The 19698-nt window shown below is 43.6% G+C and overlaps 1 long non-coding RNA gene across 1 annotated transcript in view; it reads left to right on the top strand.

Annotated features, from left to right (window-relative positions):
• The window catches only part of LOC141991405 (uncharacterized), a 42535-nt gene that overhangs the window by 12013 nt on the left and 10824 nt on the right, over positions 1 to 19698 (top strand). The window contains exon 2 of the long non-coding RNA XR_012640361.1: positions 8842 to 8891. This is a non-coding gene — a long non-coding RNA (uncharacterized LOC141991405). The remainder of the gene's footprint in view (positions 1 to 8841; positions 8892 to 19698) is intronic.

Raw genomic sequence — 19698 nt, 5'->3', positions numbered from 1 at the left:
TCCCATTATGATCCCATTATGTGTGGTCTCTTTCCTCTTCTCTCCTGCTGTATGATAGAAAGATTAAATGATGTAACATGGAGATGGTGTCTTTTGGAAGAAACAGCATTTGTCAGCCAAAATGAAGTCGGTCTCTCTCTCTAGCGACTGGTCTTCCAACTCTGACTGGCCTTCTCTCACATTGCTTGCTCCTTTAATCTCTTCTTGCGATACATATGTGGGTGAAGCTCTATTCATGCTTGGAAGTGGATGATCTCTGCTCACCCAACCAGTTAAGCAAGTTGGTGGGGAAAAGTTTGATTTCCAACAAGCTTTGTCTATATTAGCAACTTTAAAGCCATAAACCATCACTAGTGCAGCTCTACCTGTGGTAGCAATGGAGAAAGTGGTAGACAGAATTTAGGAGTTTTTCCCATCACCTAATTATTATTATTATTATTCTTTGTTTATGGCAATACCCATTATGTGGTGGGTGCTTTCCAGACTTTCAAGAAGTGACAATCCCTGCCCCAAGGAGCTCACACAGTATAAGACAACCCTGTCTAACTCTGCTGTAGTACAATAAAACCTTGCTAATTCACACTAATGATTTAGGGATTGGAGACCAACAGGTTTGAGCACCTTAGTCTACCTTTAAAGTCAGTGGGTGGTACGGACGCCCAACACCTCTCAAGATCAAAGCCCCGGGAGAGCTAGCATTACTAAATATGGTGAAGCAGCACACACAAAAGAGCAAGGATAATGCATCACAAGGTGTACAGTGCACATTTATAAGTTCCTGATTGTGGGGGTTTAATTTTATTTTATAGTGCTCAGGAGCATACTAAGTGCCTTACAATAAAGTTAAGGTGACTTGATCTTTGCCCCAGTGAGCTTACAAACTAACACTTGGGCATGTGCCTAACTTTACTCACCTCTGTGGACTACTCATAGCTCCTGTGAATAAAGTTAAGCACATACTTAAGCAGTTTCAGATCAGGACCTAAATTCAGACATGGTGCAACAGGAATGTGTGCTTAACAGAGCAGCAGGGCAAGGGTGTGTGGAAAGAAGGGTGAGGGACAGCAACAAGATTATTTGGTTACTCAGCGAAGGCTAGCATACAGTACTATAAAGTTTGAGATAAAAATAAACAGAAGGCAGAGGTCAAAATACTGCAGTTTTAGTAACAAAAGACCTCACTATAGCATCTCCTATTACATCTCCCTGAGGGAGGAAGGAGAGACTGCCAATTATAGTTTGTAAATTATAAAATGAGCAGGTTAGAGGGGGTGGGGATTAGAGTATTAATGTATTTCAAGTTAATGGTGCTTGGCATGGGAGTAAAATAGAGCACCTACTAGCTACCATTTGGAACAGGTTTGATGAGAAAAGGGGCTTAAGACCACTTCAAATTGTAATCACTTAATTGCTAGAGTATTTGTGGGTACCTGGAAATAAAACCAGATTTTACAATGGCTCCATTTTCCATGATGAAATTGGAATGATCAGATTTATTCTTCTATATCTTATCATTTCCGTGACTAGAGTCCAATGTAAATTTTCCAGACCTACCCACTGTAGCGTTAGCTTCGTTCTTGATGTAACTCCATGGGCTTGCATTGTTGCATGTTGCATTGTTGCATTGTTGCATGGGCTTGCAGTGTTATATCATGGATGAATTTGATCCCATATACCTGGTACTATACCTTCACACAAACACATTAACATATACATACAATTTTTGCACCCAAAAATTAGGTAGGTAGCTGGCTAAATTAAATCATTTGTGCCCCAGATTAATTGTTCCTGCATACTTTTGCCCATAAATTAGAACAATTCAAAATAAGAGAAAGACAGGAGGGAGAAAGAGAGAGAGAGCATGCACCAAAACCCAATATTGCAGCATGTATGTGCTCTGGACTACTTCATTTCTGTGTTGAAACCAATTTGTTGCATTATGTTTCTATCTCTTGCATGTCCACATTGCCACAAGGTCTTATTTTTACAAAACAGACTCATCACTCTTTCCCACAGGATGAAAACATGGTTAAATACTCGCTGTAAAAAAACCATTATGTGATGTGCTAGCCAAATGATACACATAACTCCGACGTAAGTGCTTTTTTGGCAGCTACTCAAAGGAGCAAAAAATCACATCGTTTTTAGCCCCAGTGATAAGATTACACAAAAGAAAGCAAAATATACAAAATGGGTTGATGATAAATATTGTACAATAAATGGAGAATAAGCTGGTTTTCTTGCTATCACACCCTTTACAGTTTACTGTAATTTTTCCATAACTCAAGGCAGCCATGCCACTTATTTCCATCCTTTGGGTGTCCCCAAAAAACCGACGAAAATAAGGATCTGAAAAGATTCCTTTTCAGGAACTTCCTCCACCAACAATTTCCTCTTTTTCAAATGAGGTTTTCAGAAAGGAAGCCATGGCCAGGGCTAACATTCCCTATGGGAGGAACTCATCTTCCCTTCACATGCAGAGATGTGAGAATGTTCTCTAATGAGACATATCGGGAAAAGAAATAATCCGCTCACCAGTAGAGTAATTCCCACCGGATAGTTGAGTCTGGTGCTCAGTCCAAGATGGCGCCATCTCAGGAGCCATATTTTCCATCTGACAGTAAATGCCATGTGGCAGAAGGAGATTGGAGAGTATACCACAAACTATACGCACTACTTACTCCAGGTGGATGTGAGTGGGGACAAAAATATACTACCCTGAATCTTCACTCAAATTCCCCACTAGTGCTAAAAAGACTTACAGTGGAGCATCAGGGTGGGGAAGTTTAACAGACATTATATGTAGAGCTGGTTGAATTATTTGTTGCAACTTTTCTCTTTTCCTTGTTTGCAAGTCATTCACACATTTCCCCTGATTTCTTCAGCCATATTTATTTTTTGTAAATGCTGGCTGGACTATTTGAAGAAACAACTTTCAACTTGTGGGTTGTTCATGAGCTGTTCACGTCAGACTTTTTCTAGTCATTTTTCATTACTTGTGGTGTATGACTGGTCTCTTAAGTCACATGGTACAGCTCCCCAAGTAACTTTTTAAACAGGAAAATAGTGAATAAGAAGTACACTGTTTTTGTGAAGATCCTGTCTAGCTAGAGGACACGAACATGGTCAATAGAATGGCAGTGCAACATGAATTAATGTCTGCAAACACCATTTTAAAGAAGTCAGTTGACTCTATCTGTGATTTTGAAAAGGAGATGAGAGCCACCATTTCTGTTCATAGGACTTGTATATGTAAATGGAGGGCAGAAAAGATCCCTGTTAAGACTAATGCAATTTACATTCACAAAGCAAGTTATGGATGCATTGAGAGGAGCCCCTATTAATGGGAGCTCCAATTGAGGGAGGTCAACTACTACTATTAGCATTAACAGGAGTAACACTGATGCATTGTGGGGAAAAGACAACCTCAAATATAAAGACACTTTCCCTTATTTTCTTAGTAAATCTTATGCTCAAACAAGACAATAACTCCCAGCTCTTTCACTCCTCACCTAGGCCAAGCTCTGCAGCTAGAATCTGAACAGAGTCAGGCTGACTCATTCTTCATTCATGAAGCTGTGATTAGAATGTCTACCAAGAGTGAAAGCTTCAGGGTGTCAGCCCTTCTGTGTGCATTGCAACCCCCCTTTAATACCAAATGAAGTCACACACATGTGCGTTGAGACCTTCACCGGGAGAAAAGGTAGTGGCCTGGAACATTCTCTTTAATCGCAGCTTCCATTGCATCTCTGAAGTTGGATGCTGGCTTTGTCTTTGGTTGCTCTTGTTTATCGCCCTGTCGTCACTGGCAAGCACCTAGCGGACACATTTATTCCCTCTGTGGCACACAGCAGCATCTTAAACAGATACCTGTAACCCTAATGATGGCCCTTTAACAAAGAAAAAGCAGCAACATTAAATGCAAGTGGCATATTACCACACTAGTTTTAAATTGATATTTAATTAAAAAGTTAATTATTAATTAAGTTTATCAATCGCACATCAGTTGTTCAATAGAAAAGGGCTCATTCATTTAATTATCTGCGTGCAACCGATAGTATATGCTTTTTAGACTGGCAAGGTTATCTCTGCATCTCTTCTAATTTAGATCAGTTTAGCTTCTAATCTATCCAGAGTGCTTCCTTTTGCAGGCTTTTGATTTGATCTATAAATGTTTACTTACAGAACTGTTAGGTATTAGAGGCTGATGAAATAAAGGAGAGAGCACTGGCTGGGTTGCATTACGCTCACTGAAGGATTCTGCCGCTGCTTGGTTAGAAAGAGCTTCTCAGGGTTTTCTTTCACAGTGTGCCTGCTGTAAAAGTTTCAAAGAAGATAAACATCCACCCAGAAAGTATGTTAATAGCCCAAACAACGGGGAATCTTCAAAGGACGGGAGAGGCCTGAGAGCAGAGTATGGCGACAGACGCCACCACTGGGTAAATCACCCCACTGCCTTTGCTGCCTAAACGACCGCGGCGTGTGGATCACGGCAGCAGCCCCAAGAGCAGACCATTTGCGAATAGTGCCACATCTGGCCAAGAGCAGTGGTAAAATGTACTTATTCCTAAGGGCGCAGTGGATCAAGAAATCAGCCCAGGGCTTCCGTTCTCCCTTTCCACGTCAGAGAGTTATTGGGTGTTAATCAGCAGCTATATATTTAAAATATATATTTAATATATATGATCTATATACCATGTAGTAAACTATCCTATAGAGCTAGCGCCCCCCCTGCACCATAAATGTATTTCTAAAACGTTATTTGGTATTTATTTGAAATTGATAATTGACTTGTTAAAATTCTATTAAATGCATAATCTGGATCCTACATTTGCAGTGTTACCCATTTTCAGCTGGAAAGCTCCATTGCTGGAGGACACTGGCACATTTCCACATTCTGAGAGAGTCGATTCTGCAAGGTGCTGAGTGTCTTGTCTCCCACGGAAGTTAATAGGAGTTGCGAGCACTCTGAATTTTGCAGGTAGATGAGGTTAGCAATAGGCATTATATAAATAACTAAAAATGGAAACAAACCTAAACTTCAGACCCAACCACCCACTACCCCTAAAACTCTGGGGAAGTCCACATCTAGAGCATGCCATGCAATCACCTCTATAAATGATTACGATTTCTATAGCACAATAGGTGTGCGTTGCATTTCACAGGCAAATGTGAAGACAAGATCCCTGCCCCTTGGAGCTTACAATCTAAATTAGATCAAGAACACAACACAAAAACTACAACAGACCATGGTGGATAGGGGTAGGGAAGGGTGGGAGGAAACACATCAATAAACAAAAGGAAGAAAGAACTGCTCTTGGGGAAGGGGATTTATTCCCCACAGAGAGAAGATCTTTGAGTTGATTAGATTCACATGTTTCTTGCTGGTTGCTCAGACTTTTAATTAATGTTTGAAATTAATTAATTATATTTATGATTTTAACTTCTGCACTGGAACTTTTGTTGGAAGGCCTCACAGAAGTAGTATGCCTAAAGAAGGGATGATGAAACAGACAATGTCATTTTAGAATTTAATTTATCAAGGAAAGGAAAAGTGTTTTACAGCAGGCCAATAACTATGGTGCAGAAGTTCATATAATGCAGGCAGATGCTGTAAAACCAGTCGTTTGTGTCTGATTGGAAGACAACATGCCCAGGGCAACACACCTTCTTCAGAAGGAAAAGTACTGAGGAGAGAGGGCAGTTAGAAGAGAGGATGGTCATTTGCAATGCAAGATGCTTCTGGAGTTTCCAGAAGAGCTGGGAGAATGGTGGGGAAAAAATGTCCCCAAATATTCACTCCACTTTTTCACATGGATTCAGTTTTGCCTAGTTTGTGTCCTTTGCATATTTATCTTTCACAAGCATCCCAGTGGCTGGGCCTTTCCAAGGATTAAAGTTTATGGAAAGTGAATTTCAGAGCTGCATGCCCAAGAATTTGTTGAAACCGAAGTTTACATTTGCAAGCGTCATCCTGATATGGGCTATGCAGCCTATCTGACCAAAAACACATTTACTCACCTTCTCGTAACTGTTGCATATGTCCATTACAATGTAGATGCATGCATGTCCTGTGCACCAGTGCTACAGAGTTTTCTCTAGGGGTATCTGAAGGGGTGACCCCACCCCACCCCACCCCACCCACACCCCAGCCCCTCGTGCTCTGAGTGGAGGGCTTAAAGGGTATAGCTGCCCTGCCCCTCACGCTGGAAAGCCAGTAGATTCCAATGTGTTTAGGAAGGAGGGTAGACTGGTTAATGGACATATGCAACATATCTTGAACAACAACAGGCAGGAGACAGCAAGTAACCATTTTTTCTTTGTCAGTGCTTGCGTATGTCCATTACACTGTAGGTGGCTCGCCAGTTGTTATCCAAAGCGATGGGGCTTGGCATCTCATGGGAAGAGGGACTGCTCTTCCTACATTTGCATCTTCCCTTGATGCAGCAGCCAGTACATAATGTCTGGTGCACGTGTGTACAGATCACATTGCTGCCCGGCAGATGTCCACAAATGCTTCAGAGGCTGAATGTGCTCTGGTTGAGTGTGCTGTCAGCTTCTCAGACGGTGCTGTTACACCCTTGGCAGCATACAACATAGTGATGCAGCGGGTGATCCATTTTGAGAGTCGCTGTGCTGTACTCGATTAACCTCTCATAAACTCTGCATATGAAATAAAGAGCTGGGAAGAAACCTGAAAGGGCTTTGTCCTATCTAGGTAAGCCAAAGCTCAATGACTCACATCCAAAGTATGCGGATTTTGTTCATCTTTGTGAGCACGGGGCTTTGGAAAGAAAACTGGTAAGTGTATGGGCTGATTCAGGTAGAAATCAGATGCCACCTTTGAGAAAAACTCAGAGTGCAGCCTAAGCTGGACCTTGTCTTCGTGGAAGATGGTGTATGGATGATCAGTGACAAGTGCATTTAGCTCTCCTAGTGAAAGTGATAGGCACTTAAGGGCTTGGTTACATTTACATTTTATGACGCTCTAACTTGCTGGCTCAGGGGTGTGAAAAACCACCCCCCTGAGCGCAGCAAGTCAGAGCGCTTTAAAGCGCTAGTGTAAACAGGCTCCGAGCGCTGGGAGTCGCGCTTCCAGCGCTCGGAGCTAATCCCCTCATGGAGGTGGATTACCAGGAGCGCTTGGAGGGCTCTCTCCCAGCGCTCGTGCGCGACCACATTCGCACTTCAAAGCGCTGCTGTGGGAGCACTCCCGTGACAGCGCTTTGAAGTTTCCAGTGTAGCCATGCCCTAAGCCGGCTATCTTTCCCAAAAGGTGTAGAACGAAGCAAGAAGCCTGAGGGTCTCTAACAGCAGACAACCAGACAACCACTAAATTCAAATCCCAAATTCGTGCTGGATCTTGGATAGGTGAGAACAATCTATCCAGCCCTTTCAGGAACGTGGTCACGATAAGGTTTGTAAATACAGTTCTAACATCAATTTGAGGACGAAACACTGAAATAGCAGCCAGATGCACCCTAATGGAGATGAAGGCTGCATCCGATTCTTTAAGATGTAAGAAATAGTCCATAATTGTTTGGATCTTAGAGTCAGGGACACATTACAGGAGGTTGCTCAGATGGAGAAATGCCTCCTCTTACTCATGTGAGCAGCTCTTGTAGATTTTCCGCTATTAAGAAAGACTTTCTGGACTACCAGTGAACAGTGCACCTCTTCTGCAATTAGCTACTGATGAACCATGCTGTGAGGTACAGCACTCAAGGGTTCTGATGCAGCTCCCACCCCTGGTTATGAATAATGAGATCTCTGTTTAGCAGCAAGAGCAGGGGTTCTTGAGTGAATAACCTGCATATTGCAAAATACCACAGATGCCTCGGCCACAATGGCACTATAAATATTCTGCCTCAGTTTTGTTTCGGTTTCAGAGTGACCTTGGGAATCAGGGGTAGAGGTGGACATGCATATAGCAGATCCTTGTCCGATGGAAACAGGAAAGAGTCTGAGATTGACTCAGGGCTGTGACCCTCCCTGGAACAGAACCAGGGACACTTCCTGTTCTGGCAAGTAACAACCAAACAAATCCATTGTTGGAAAAATGTTTGTGCAAAACACCTAGCTAGAACTGGTGTGTTGAGAAACCATTTGTGGCCTAAGTTGAAGGATCTGCTAAAGTGATCCACTAGGCCATTTTGAATACCCGGAAAGTGAAATACCCTGAGGGTGGCTGAATTCCAAATGCAGAAATTCCAGAGGTTGACTGACTTGCACCCTGAGTTTGTTCACATAAAACACCACTGGTGTCAGTGAGAACTTGGACAGACTTGCCCTGAATATGAGGCAGAAACTGCTGACACAGTTGGAACATTGCACACAACTTGAAAATGTTTATGTGTAACTTGGCCTCAGGAGCAGTCCACAAACCCTCAACCTGAATCTTGCCCAGATACAGTCCCTAACCCTGGCTAAAGTGTTCCTTACCAAAGTCATAGAGGTTAGAGGTGAAGAGAAGGGGATTCTCCCACACATGTTGTTTTGGCTCACCCACCAGCCCAGAGAGGACAACATCCCAGATATACTCGTTTGTCCAAGTGGTGAATGGGTGGGTGATAGACTGACTTGAGCCATGCCTGGAACGCTCTGAGGTGAAGCCTGGCATGACGCGTCACTTATGTACATCCAGTCATGTGACCGAGGAGCCTGAGGCAATTTCTCACTGGAACTGCATGGTTGGTCCTCAAGGGACACACAGAGATTCCGTATTGTCTGAAATCTGGAAAGAGGCAAAACAATCCTGGCAGCAGTTGAGTATAGGATGACTCCAATGAACTCTATTCTTTGTGCAGGTGATAACATAGACTTTTCTTTGTTTATTTTCAGGCCCAGGATGCCTGGGGTTTGGAAAGACCCTGAACCAGCCAGTCATCCAGGTAAGGATAGATGTGGACTTCTCTCTGGCAGAAGTAGGCCGCTGATACCTCCACATATTTGATAAAAGCCCTTGGTGCCAATGAAAGGCCAAAGGGCAGAAAGGTGACTTGGTAATGATAATCTTCTATGATAAACTTCAGGAACATCCTGTGGCTATGGTGAATTGCCACATGAAAGTAGGCATCCTGGAAGTTGAGGGCAGCATACCAGAACTAGGAAAAGGATAATCATAGCCAGGGACACCCTACAGGACTTTATCTTCTTTTTCAGGTTCTGAAGGTCTGGCATGGGTCTGAGGTCTCCTCTAGCTTTGGGTATTAGGAAGTATCAGGAATAAAACCCCCTGCTCTCTCAAAGAGGTAAAACTTCTTTTCTAGCTCCCAAAGAATGTAGAAGTTTGCACTTCTTGTCCTAGTACAGGCTTGTGAAAGGGGTTGCTGAAGTGGCATAGGGAAGGTGGCAGTGCAGGGGGATAGAAAGAAAATGCAGGGCATACCCCAAATTCCACCGTGCTCTTAGCACCCAGTTGTTGGAGGAGGTGGACTGCCACGCATGTAGGAAATGTGGTAACCTGTTTTGGAAAGGAGGAGAAGGGCCAGTATGTTGAAGGCTGCATACTATGCTGTCCTTAACATGAGACTCAAGACTGATGGCTTCAAGGCCTGAGGATGTCTATAGGAGGAGACTGAGAAAGTAGAAAGAGGCCTGCTTCTCTCAGACCTATGCTTTCTCCTGGATTGGTCAGCTTGACAGAAGGGGAAATATTGCTGCCTAGGCTAGTCCTCTTGGTAGCTGGTGTGTAGAGGCCTGAGAACTTTGAACTGCTGTAGAGTCTTTTAGGGTATGTCTACACTGCAGCCAGGAACAAGCCTTCCAGATGGGATAGACAGACTTGCGCTAGAGGGACTTGAGCTAATATGCTAAAAATAGCTATGGGAATGTTGCAACACCAGCAGATGCTTGGGGTAGCCACCCACACTCAGACCCACGTGACCCAGGTCTGAGCTTGCATGGCTAGCCCGAGTCTCCACCAGAGCCACAACATCCGGACTGTTATTTTTAGTATGTTAGCTTGAAGCAAGCTAGTGCTAGTCTGCCCACCTAGCCTGGGAGACTGACTCCAGCTGCCGGGTAGACATACCTTTAGTGTGTGTAATACCACATCCATTTTGTATGAGAATGAAGCACAGCCTTCAAAGTGAAAGTCTCCAATTACATGTTACACCGCAGCAAGAATCCCTGAGGAGGGCACCCAGGAGGGACTGCGCATAGTCGCTGCTGTAGCCATGGCCCTGGCAGCAGAATCCACAGTTTCCAAGGAACCCTGCAGATTGAGAGACCAGGCGACCTTCTGCAACAAGGGACTGAAACTTTTCTCTAGAGTTTATTTGCAAACTGCGAAATTGCCTCCCAGTTTGAATAATTGTAACAGGACAATAGGGCCTGGCGATTAGCAAGGAGGAGCTGTAAACGTGCCATAGACTGAAATATTTCTCCTAGAGAGATCAAGCTTCTTGGCATCTTTTTGTTTGAGGGTAACTTTAGCCCAGCCCTGACAACTCATTTTGTCACCATGGCCACTACTAGCGAGCCTCACATAGGATGTAAATAAAACTGCTCACATCCCTGGGATAGAGCCTGGCATTTGTGTTCCATTCATTTGGCCACTGGTGGAATTGAGAAAGAGGCTTACACTCACTGTTTTAATAGGTTGCACAATGGCATCATTTATAGGCAGGGCTACCTTGCCTGCCGTTGCAAGATGTAAAATGTCAATCAGTTTGTGAAACAAGGTGGGTGAGATAATATCTTTTACTGGACCAACTTCTGTTTGTGAGAGAGACAAGCTCTTCTTCAGCTCTGAGCAGCTTGAAAGCTTGTCTCTCTCACCAACAGAAGTTGGTCCAGTAAGAGAGATTACCTCACACACTTTGTCTCTCTAATATGTTGGGACCAACATAGCTGCAACAACACTGCATACAACCATCAGTTTGTGGGTATTCTTCTCCTCTAGCTCCACCTGTATACCAAGAGAAGCATCCATTCTCCCGAGGAACTCTTGGTAGTTGGTAGGAGTTCTAAAAATCATCTGGAACTCAGGAGGATGCCTCTGGCCCAGGGCCTCATCATGCGATGAGGAAGATCCATGAAGGGAAGGCAAGAGAGAACGCTCCCAGGGATGGTCCTGCGGTGTCAGCGTAGGCTGCAGCTCCCAAGCAGGTTGAGGTAAGTTCTGTAATTGTAAGTCCATAGGTTGCTTGGTACCAACTGTGACAAACCTCTTGGTATTGACTGGAGAAGGCTGTCTCCTAGGGGATCTGCTCCTATGAGGTAGAGGCAATGTTGGTCTGGATGCTGGGAGCATTCCCCAGGATATCCAATACTACCATTGAGGAGATTCGTATGATACTTGGTCCTATTTGTATCTGACCCAAGATTCCCAAACCCTGACTCTACTTCTGTCAGATTTACATCCATAAATGTGTGAATGAGACTTTGACTCCTGGTATTGTGAGACTTGAGAGCCCACCTTGGAGTCTGATGAAGAATTGGAGTATTTGGAAAGCCAAGGAGGTACAAGTACCAAGAAGGGTCCTTGGTGACTGTAACTGAGATCTATGCTGGGAATGTGGCACCAGAAGAAGCATAGAAGGCTTCCTAGCTGCTGGTGCCCTGTGGCAGGGAGGAGCTGGTACCAGACTGGACAAGGTTGAAGTAATAGTCAATGAGTCCACCACAGAGTGGTGCCAGAGCTGAAGTTCTTGGACCCTGGTGCTGCATGAGGGTCTTTGCCCTGAATTAATGGCAGTGGTGGTATTGACAGGCATAAGAAGTCTTGCGCTTCTGCGTAGGCCTCTGGGCACTGATATATTGTTGGTTGCCCTGCTGTGATCAGAGATGTCTGATCAGTCACAGTTGCTGAAGTAACCAGTTTCAGTGGCTCCTGGGAGGGTGCTGGAGTTAATGACTCAGATCTATCAGTCTGAGCCAGTACTGGGGAGCAGACAGCTGAAGGACAGGATGCACTCTTCTGCCAGTATTGGAACAACCTTCTGTGTAGGAATGCCACATTCTTGTCTTCGAGGCGCCTGATGCCAACTTATTTTTCTGAGGTCACGCTTAATCTGATGTCTTTAGACTCAAAGAAGATGGTCCCGGTGACAAGGATCTCCTGGGGCTCCTATCTGCCAGTAAAGCTGGGGGAGCACTATGGGAAGGAATCATTGAAGAGTTTGCCTTGGATGATCAAAGGGGTTCCGACAGGGATTTGCTGAATTATTTCAAGTAAGGAATTTATAATGCATCTGCTCATGGATATTCTAAAAGAAATCAGAGAGGTTATATTATTTCTTATGAATTATGTATGCCAATCTACTTTCCATACAAGGATGGAGAATTTGAAACTGCATCCTCCGTGTTGTACCACAATATCTGACTGCGGCACTAAGCCAGGGAATATCCCAAAGTTGTGGCGGGGTTTGTTGGTTGGTTGTTTTCGACTTTGAAACAGCAACTTTCATACAGATAAGCGAAGCCAATGAAACGTGATAAAAAAACTCAGAATTGTCTGTACACATTCTGGGTGCATTTGAGACTTTCATAAGAGGCTTTCAATGACCGTATGGGAGGGGGAATCTGGAGTGGTTTGTCTTTGTCTTCTGTGATTGATCATAGTGTTTGGCAGCCTTGAACCTGAAGTTCTTCTGCCTATACTCAGGAGATGGGCTTTTGGAATGAGAAAGAATTTTTTGATAAGTTGCAGGGATCCAAGCAGCCCCTTCCTGCCCCAAGTGGTCCAGCAATGGACTTTTGGGGACTGGGCTTTTCTAGGCCAGTGACACAAGATAATAATGTTTGCATCTTAGTGTGATAGCTCAGTATCACAGCGCCACCACGCACACTTCTAAAAGATGTCAATTAGGACTGGGTGAACCAGTTTGGATCAAAAAAGAAATGACTGAACTTTCAACCAAAATTCGAATTGGTTCCAAACCATTATAACAACTTTTTAAAACTATGATTGTTTCCTCTTTGAGCCCCTCTGCACTTCTGGGCTCTCTTGGCACCAGGAGTACAAATGCCGGGGTGGGGGAAGCATGTTTGTGTGAGTTTTCCAGCCCACTTTGGCAGACTCAGCTGTTAGGTAGTTTAGATAAGGGGATGATTAGTGGACTCAGCCTTAGGTTTGAAATACCCAGACTCCCTGGAACCACAGGTTCAAATCCCAGCAGGGTTGACTCAGCCTTTCAACATAGATAAAGTGAGCTCAATGCAATTTAAGCTGCAGCTACATTAGGAAAACAGGGACATGTAGTTCTCCAACAGTGCACCCCTTCACCCCTTGGATGTAGCAATGGTGGACACTATAGTAGAGACTGAATTCAGCTAGGTGACATGCTGGTAAAGTCCCCTTGAGCTCTGTCTACACTACACTTTCTGCTATGTTACTAGTGGAGCTGCACTGGTGGTGATTTGTGGATCCTAATTTTCCTAGAGTAGACAAAACCTTATTGGATGGGGCGTCTTTCAGATGAGACTGACTGCTCTGTGCACACGTTAAGGATCCCATGGAGCTATTTGCTGCCATTCTCTTTGGCAAAAATTTCCTTCCCCACACTGTTACATTGGCCATTCCAGAGCTGGCTGCACCTTAATGGTGCTGTGTATTCATTGCTTGAGAGTCACTCCTCAATGAAAAGCACAACAGAAATGTATAGTTATTCTTATTATCAATCTATCTGCTGATCTGATCGGCATTTAAATGTCTGGGTTTTTAAAATGAACCAACCCTAGAAATTTTTTGAGATTCTCTTATCACTGGCAGTAACGCTGTCTGTCAAACACAATTTGCAATTAGAGGTGATCAAATAATTTTTAGCAAACAAGTGAATGGATTTTTCTTTTTTAAATCATCTGTTTGCTGATTGTCCACGAACAGATCACAACATCCTGGAGTTTATTCATTATTCAAAACTATTCACAAATTTCTTCTCTGAATAACTTGAACTTTGCAGAGGGTTTGTGAACAGTGCCTTGCAATTATTTGCAATATGTTCTCTGTTGGTTAGACACTGTAAGTCACTGTAAGGGAACAGAAACAAAATCACATGACTTCTGTAACTAGCAACGGTAGAATGAATTTTCAATTTCCCACTGAATATACAATTTGAAATTCACTTTAGGCCAACATTCAAGTGCTGGAGTCAAATATTCGCTTTTCCCTAGAGTACACCCTAATAAAACTCGAGGGCTCAAGCATTCACAGACAGTGAATGGGGAAAGGTCATGCGTGTGGTAAAATGGAATGACATTTTCAGATGCAAATGAAAATTGGTGGAAAATTGTTTTCACTCAACTCAGCACCGTTTGCAACATTGGGACTGACTGATTGAATCAATTGTTGTTTGCAACATCGGTCCCAGGATATTAGAGAGGCAAGTGGGTGAGGTAATATCTTTCACTGGGCCAGCTGTGGGTGAAAGAGAAAAAGTTTTCAAGGTACGCAGAGCTTTTCGTCAGGCCCGGTGTAGCTTGAAAGTAGTACTAGTAGTAGGCATCCTTCAGCCTCGAGAGACCATGGGTGTGCGCCCCTGTGTCGCTTGAAAGCTTAGTCCAATAAAAGATATTACCTCACCCAGCATGTCTGACTTAATAAAGGCTAGTTTGGGTAGCAGACATTCCTACCCTGAGCTTCTACCCAGTCTAAATACAAAGAGTTGCTATTAAGGTGATTCTACACCCTTTCTCTTCCTCTCCCACTGAAATATTGCCTTGCTCCTCTGTTCATCACATCAACAGCCTGAGCGGTCTGATGCCTGCCTCCCCACAAAAAAGCCCATTACCTGCACAAGCTGGGAGATGCTATGTGTCTGTGTACCTACCCATGGCTCTTTGGGGCAAGAGCAGCACCCCCAAACCCAAGGCTCCCAAAGACATACAGTTAAATTATACATGAACAATTGACACAAAAAACATGTGAAAAAGTAATTTATCTGATCCAACCCCCTAGGAAACCAGGCTTCTCAAAGAGTGTAGCAACCCTCCTGTTGTTTAAGATTATTTCTTCTCTCCTCACGCCCATTGGTCTGCCATCACTTTCATTATGCTTTGGTCTAATTTAGATTTTCCTTGGGCCACTGACCTTGCCTTTTTAATTGACTGTAAAATACCATGCATGCCTATTATGCCATAAATATAGAATATTCATAATCTCTAAGAGCTGTGAGAAAAAATTCTCATGAATATATAGCTGAATTCTTGAATGAATTTGCCTCAGCAATGTTTGGGCCCCAAGTGTTCAGCGTGCACAAGAATTTACGTGATTGGGTTTCACTAGCATGAATGCTTATGGAATGTGCATTTCCCATTTGCACTTTGAATACACATGGAAAACAAATTTAACCCTGACCATGGGGAAGCATTCACATCAGAAACCTGTTTGTAAGGACACGGCTACAGTAGAGAGTTCACAGCGGTGCAGCTGTGCTGCTATAAGCTCTCGAATGTAGCCACACTAAGCTGATGGGAGAGAACTCTCCTGACGTTTTAACTACTCCAGCCCCCACGAGTGGCAGAAGCAGCTCTCCTGCCAACATAGCACTGTCCACACTGGTGCTTAGGTCGGTATAACTTATGTCACTTACGGGGGTGGCTTATTCACACTTCCCCCCTCCCCCCCCGAGCGACATAAATTCTGCCAATGTAAACTGTTATGTGTACGTAGCCTAAGAATGATGATAATCCAGTCACAGAACAGAAGCACTGACTTACTTGACCCATCACAACTCAGCAACCAAACTCCAATTTGGTAAACCAGGTCACAGAGTGAAAACGAAAGCAGCAGCAGCAGCAACAAACATTTTGGTGACCAATTCTGAGCCTGCGTCAATCTGGCCAGGAACATTCCATAAACAGCAAAAGGTGAAATTTGCTGAATAAATCATTCTTTTCTATTACCCTCCTCAGCCAGATTGTCCATTTGTCCCCCCTGACCATAACTTTGGCATTGTCCTTGACTCTGAACCCATATTCTCCCCTGATGTTCAGAAATCTACCTACTCCCACACCCTTCCACAGTCTCAGCACCACCCCCTCTGTTGATCTCCGTAGCCAGGCCCCCCCTCTCCCATCACTTCAATAGTTGTAACTCTTTTCTCTGTGGAGTCCCTGCTTTACAGCCACCAACGATGCACAATGCCACTATTCACCTTCTCCCATGGACACAGAAGTGAAACTCTCATGTTTGCCCTCAAATAACTACACTAGCTCCCCATTCATTACAGAATTTGATACAAAATTACACTTCTAACTGTCCAGGGACTTATTCTATCTCTTCTCAGTACTCCATTCCCACTTCCTTCTGCCCTTCCACATGGCCTGCCCATTAGATGGAAGATCCTTCCCACCTTGAAGCTCCTGCTATCTAGGACATGCTCCATACATCCCTCCATCTCACTGCAAAACAGGACTGAAATCATCCTCTTTCCCCCTTCCCTTAAACATCTTAACTTGTTTCATCCCTCCACTGTTATTTATTCTTTAACTCTGTACCCATCTGATTTACAGCAGCTCCATCAACTGGGATACTGTTTGCATGAGAAACGTTAGGCAGAATGGCACTCTACTGCCTATGTGCGCCTGCCGCTGTAGGGGTGTGTGGTGAAGGTTTAAGAGTCAGAGGAGGTTAACTGTTGGCTTAACCTTTCTAAGCCCATCTGCCTTCATGCAGGCAAAGACGCAAGCTCTAAACATGTATTATCTTTTCAGTACATTTGTTTCAGGAGCGGGTTGCGCTAAGCAAAGGTACGCCAATTGATAATAAACCTGCTCCACAGTGTCATTTGTGGGTGATTTGAAGAAAAACAGACCATGTAATCAGGTCTAAGGGGGTCTATAATACCAGCAGACGCTAGTGCTGTCAGCTATAGAAAATAATTAGAATGTTATCCCTGTGGCAAGGAGAATGTAAATACATCTAAAATACGACATAATGACATTCTCCTCTGTAAGCCAGGGGATCTGCTTCAAATAAAAGGGCCATTAACACAACAATTAAAGCCGAGGGGGCCAGTGAGACAGGGAGCCAGCCTGGTGCAGGGCGAGGCGAGCGAGCACCCAGCGTAAATCTTTCGCCATCGCAGCCAGGAATGTGACTATTAGCCCTCCCCTGACCTGAGGGCATCCCAATAATGCATCTGCACTCTGTCAGGGTCAGGATTTCGTAACGTCCTCCGGTGTGGAGAGGAGGGCCAATTGTACAGTGCGGTGCTAGAAAGAGCTAGTCAAAGGGGGCATGTCCGTGTAGCGGGGCTCAGGGCCTCAGCCCTAATTCAGCCAAACATAAGCACAGACACCGCTTTCAGCATAGTTCCAGTGAAGTCAGCAGGACAACTCTTCTGCTTAGAGCGAAGCATGTGCCTACGTGTTTTGCTGAATCAGGGCCCTTGTGAACTTGCCAGAGCAGAGCTGAAACTTGGCCTTTTCATAGCATTATTCCTCTATCTCTCTCTCCTTCCCTCCCCTGCCCCCAACCTCCCTGTACGTGTACAGTAGGCCTAGAATCTATCCCCTCTCTGTTTCCTTGGGAATTATGACACCCTCACTCAAGTGCTCCTGACCCTGATTTTTAGAGATCACCTAGACCCACCCACCAGAATGTCCTCATTTCCGGCTCCGGGGAACCTTTGAGGCAAGCTGTATATTGAATGCAGCGTAAATTTGAACACTATTTCAGGGAGATTCTGTCACGGGTTTTGCTGTCCATTCAACAGACAGCTATAACAGAAAGCCCTGCATACATTTCAGACAACTGAATAATATTCTATCAGTTCTATAAACCATAGAGCAAACTCATGCAAAGGACAGACAGACACTTAGAGGAAGGAAAAGATACAGCAGTTACCACACCATGTATAGCTTGCCCCGAATAAGAAATGGACAACAATGACAATATGGCACAATAGATAAAATCGCTAACATAGTGGGAAGCCTGATTCTAGGCAGAATGTACCTATCTCTGACACATACCCAGAGGGTACTGCCTCTCAAACTTTGACAACACTTGTCATACCAATGAAATATCATTGAATTGAACCAACAAGCTCAGCCTCACAATGATGTCAGGCTTGAATAGAGGGACACTGCCAGTAATTTAGGCCTCAACTGTAGATTTTATTTATGTATTTTAAAGAGAAAGGTCTTACAAGGTTAAAATGGTTTTCATGCTTTATTTTAAAAAAGTAGTGACTTTTTTCACCCCTAAATTTAAACTTTCTCCTACCATTATGTGAACTCATGTTCATATACTATGGAAGTGTCAGAACACTAGAACTAGAAAACTAAATGGGAAGTGAAACTGACCTGTCTGGTTCCACTATCAAGGCAGAGTAAAATACCAAAAAGTAAACAAACAGCATAATGAGTCAAAAGTGAACCAGACTGAAACATTCTCTCTGTTTTATTAATCTAAGGGAATAACAGTAATAAAGACTTTTTAAAAATGTCTCATTTTTAAGCCAACCATGTCCCTTTCAGGACAACAAGATGATGCGCTTTTGGATATGCGGCTTTGGGTGTATGAGCATTAAGCCCCCTGTCCATCATCCACAAAAAAAATGAATTATTGTAAATATTTATGTGACATGCAATATAGTGGCGCTATTAAAGGTGACCTTCAAAGAACTTTTTGTTTTTAATTGGGCATGTTCCCTTTTCCGATTCTTTAAGATGTGTAAGGCAGACCTGTAAGTTTTAAAAAATTATGACTGGGGTTATTTACCTTATAAAGCCCCATATTACAGTGAAGAAACTATAACTGTATACAAAAATTCTTACATATGTTAATGACCTCCAGGGAAGGAGCATTTGTGTGTCTAAGGGCAGATCTACTCTACAGGGTCAAGTCGACCTAAATTACGCAACTCCAGCTACGTGAATAACGCAGGTGGAGTCGACGTAGCTTAGGTCAACTTACTGTAGTATCTACACAGCACTGGCTCCTTACCTTATGCTTCTCGTTCTGGTGGAGTACCGGGGTCAACGGGAGAGCAATTGGCAATCTATTTAGCGGGTCTTCACTATACCTGCTAAATTGCCTCCCCTCCTCCCCCCCCCCCCCCCCCGTGGATCAATCGCAGCAGCGTCAATTCACGGTAAGTGTAGACATGCCCTAAAGGCTGAGAGAATGCACAACTCAAACTTCCCTCTTTAAATCTAGAGCCTGGTTGTCAGACATGCTGAGAACCTGAAGCTCCATTAAATTCAGCTGGAGTTGTGGCTGCCCACCATTTCTGAAAATTAGCTCCCATCCTTGAAGGTAGACGTGGAAAAGATCTTTTGTTTATCTCGTCTGTAGGTCATCAGATTTATCCTTACCAATGTAGAATTATTCCCTAAAGAACAAGTACTAGTGCATGGTCAAGTATAGAATAATAAGTCTATCTGTCTAGATATGGCACTCATCATTGTATTTTTTGGGAACAGAATTAAGTAAACAAAAATTAGCCTAATATAGAGCACTGTTTGAAGATTCTCATTATAAACAAACACAGATATTAACTAATAGATTTGCACATCACACATCTGAGCATAAAATCATAGAAATATAAGACTGGAAGGGACCTCCACAGGTCATCTCCTCCAGCCTCCTCTGCTGAGCAGAATCAAGTATGACTAGACTATCCAACAAGTGGTTGTCTAACCTGTCCTTAAAAACTTCCAATATGGGGATTCCACAACTTCCGTTGGAAGCCTATTCCAATGCTTAGCTATGCTTACAGTTAGAAAACGTTCCCTAATACCTCACCT

This window comes from Natator depressus, chromosome 7, assembly GCF_965152275.1.
Source record: "Natator depressus isolate rNatDep1 chromosome 7, rNatDep2.hap1, whole genome shotgun sequence".
NCBI lineage: Eukaryota > Metazoa > Chordata > Testudines > Cheloniidae > Natator > Natator depressus.
Note: the sequence above shows the minus strand (reverse complement) of the source record. Positions and strands in the feature narration are given on the sequence as shown.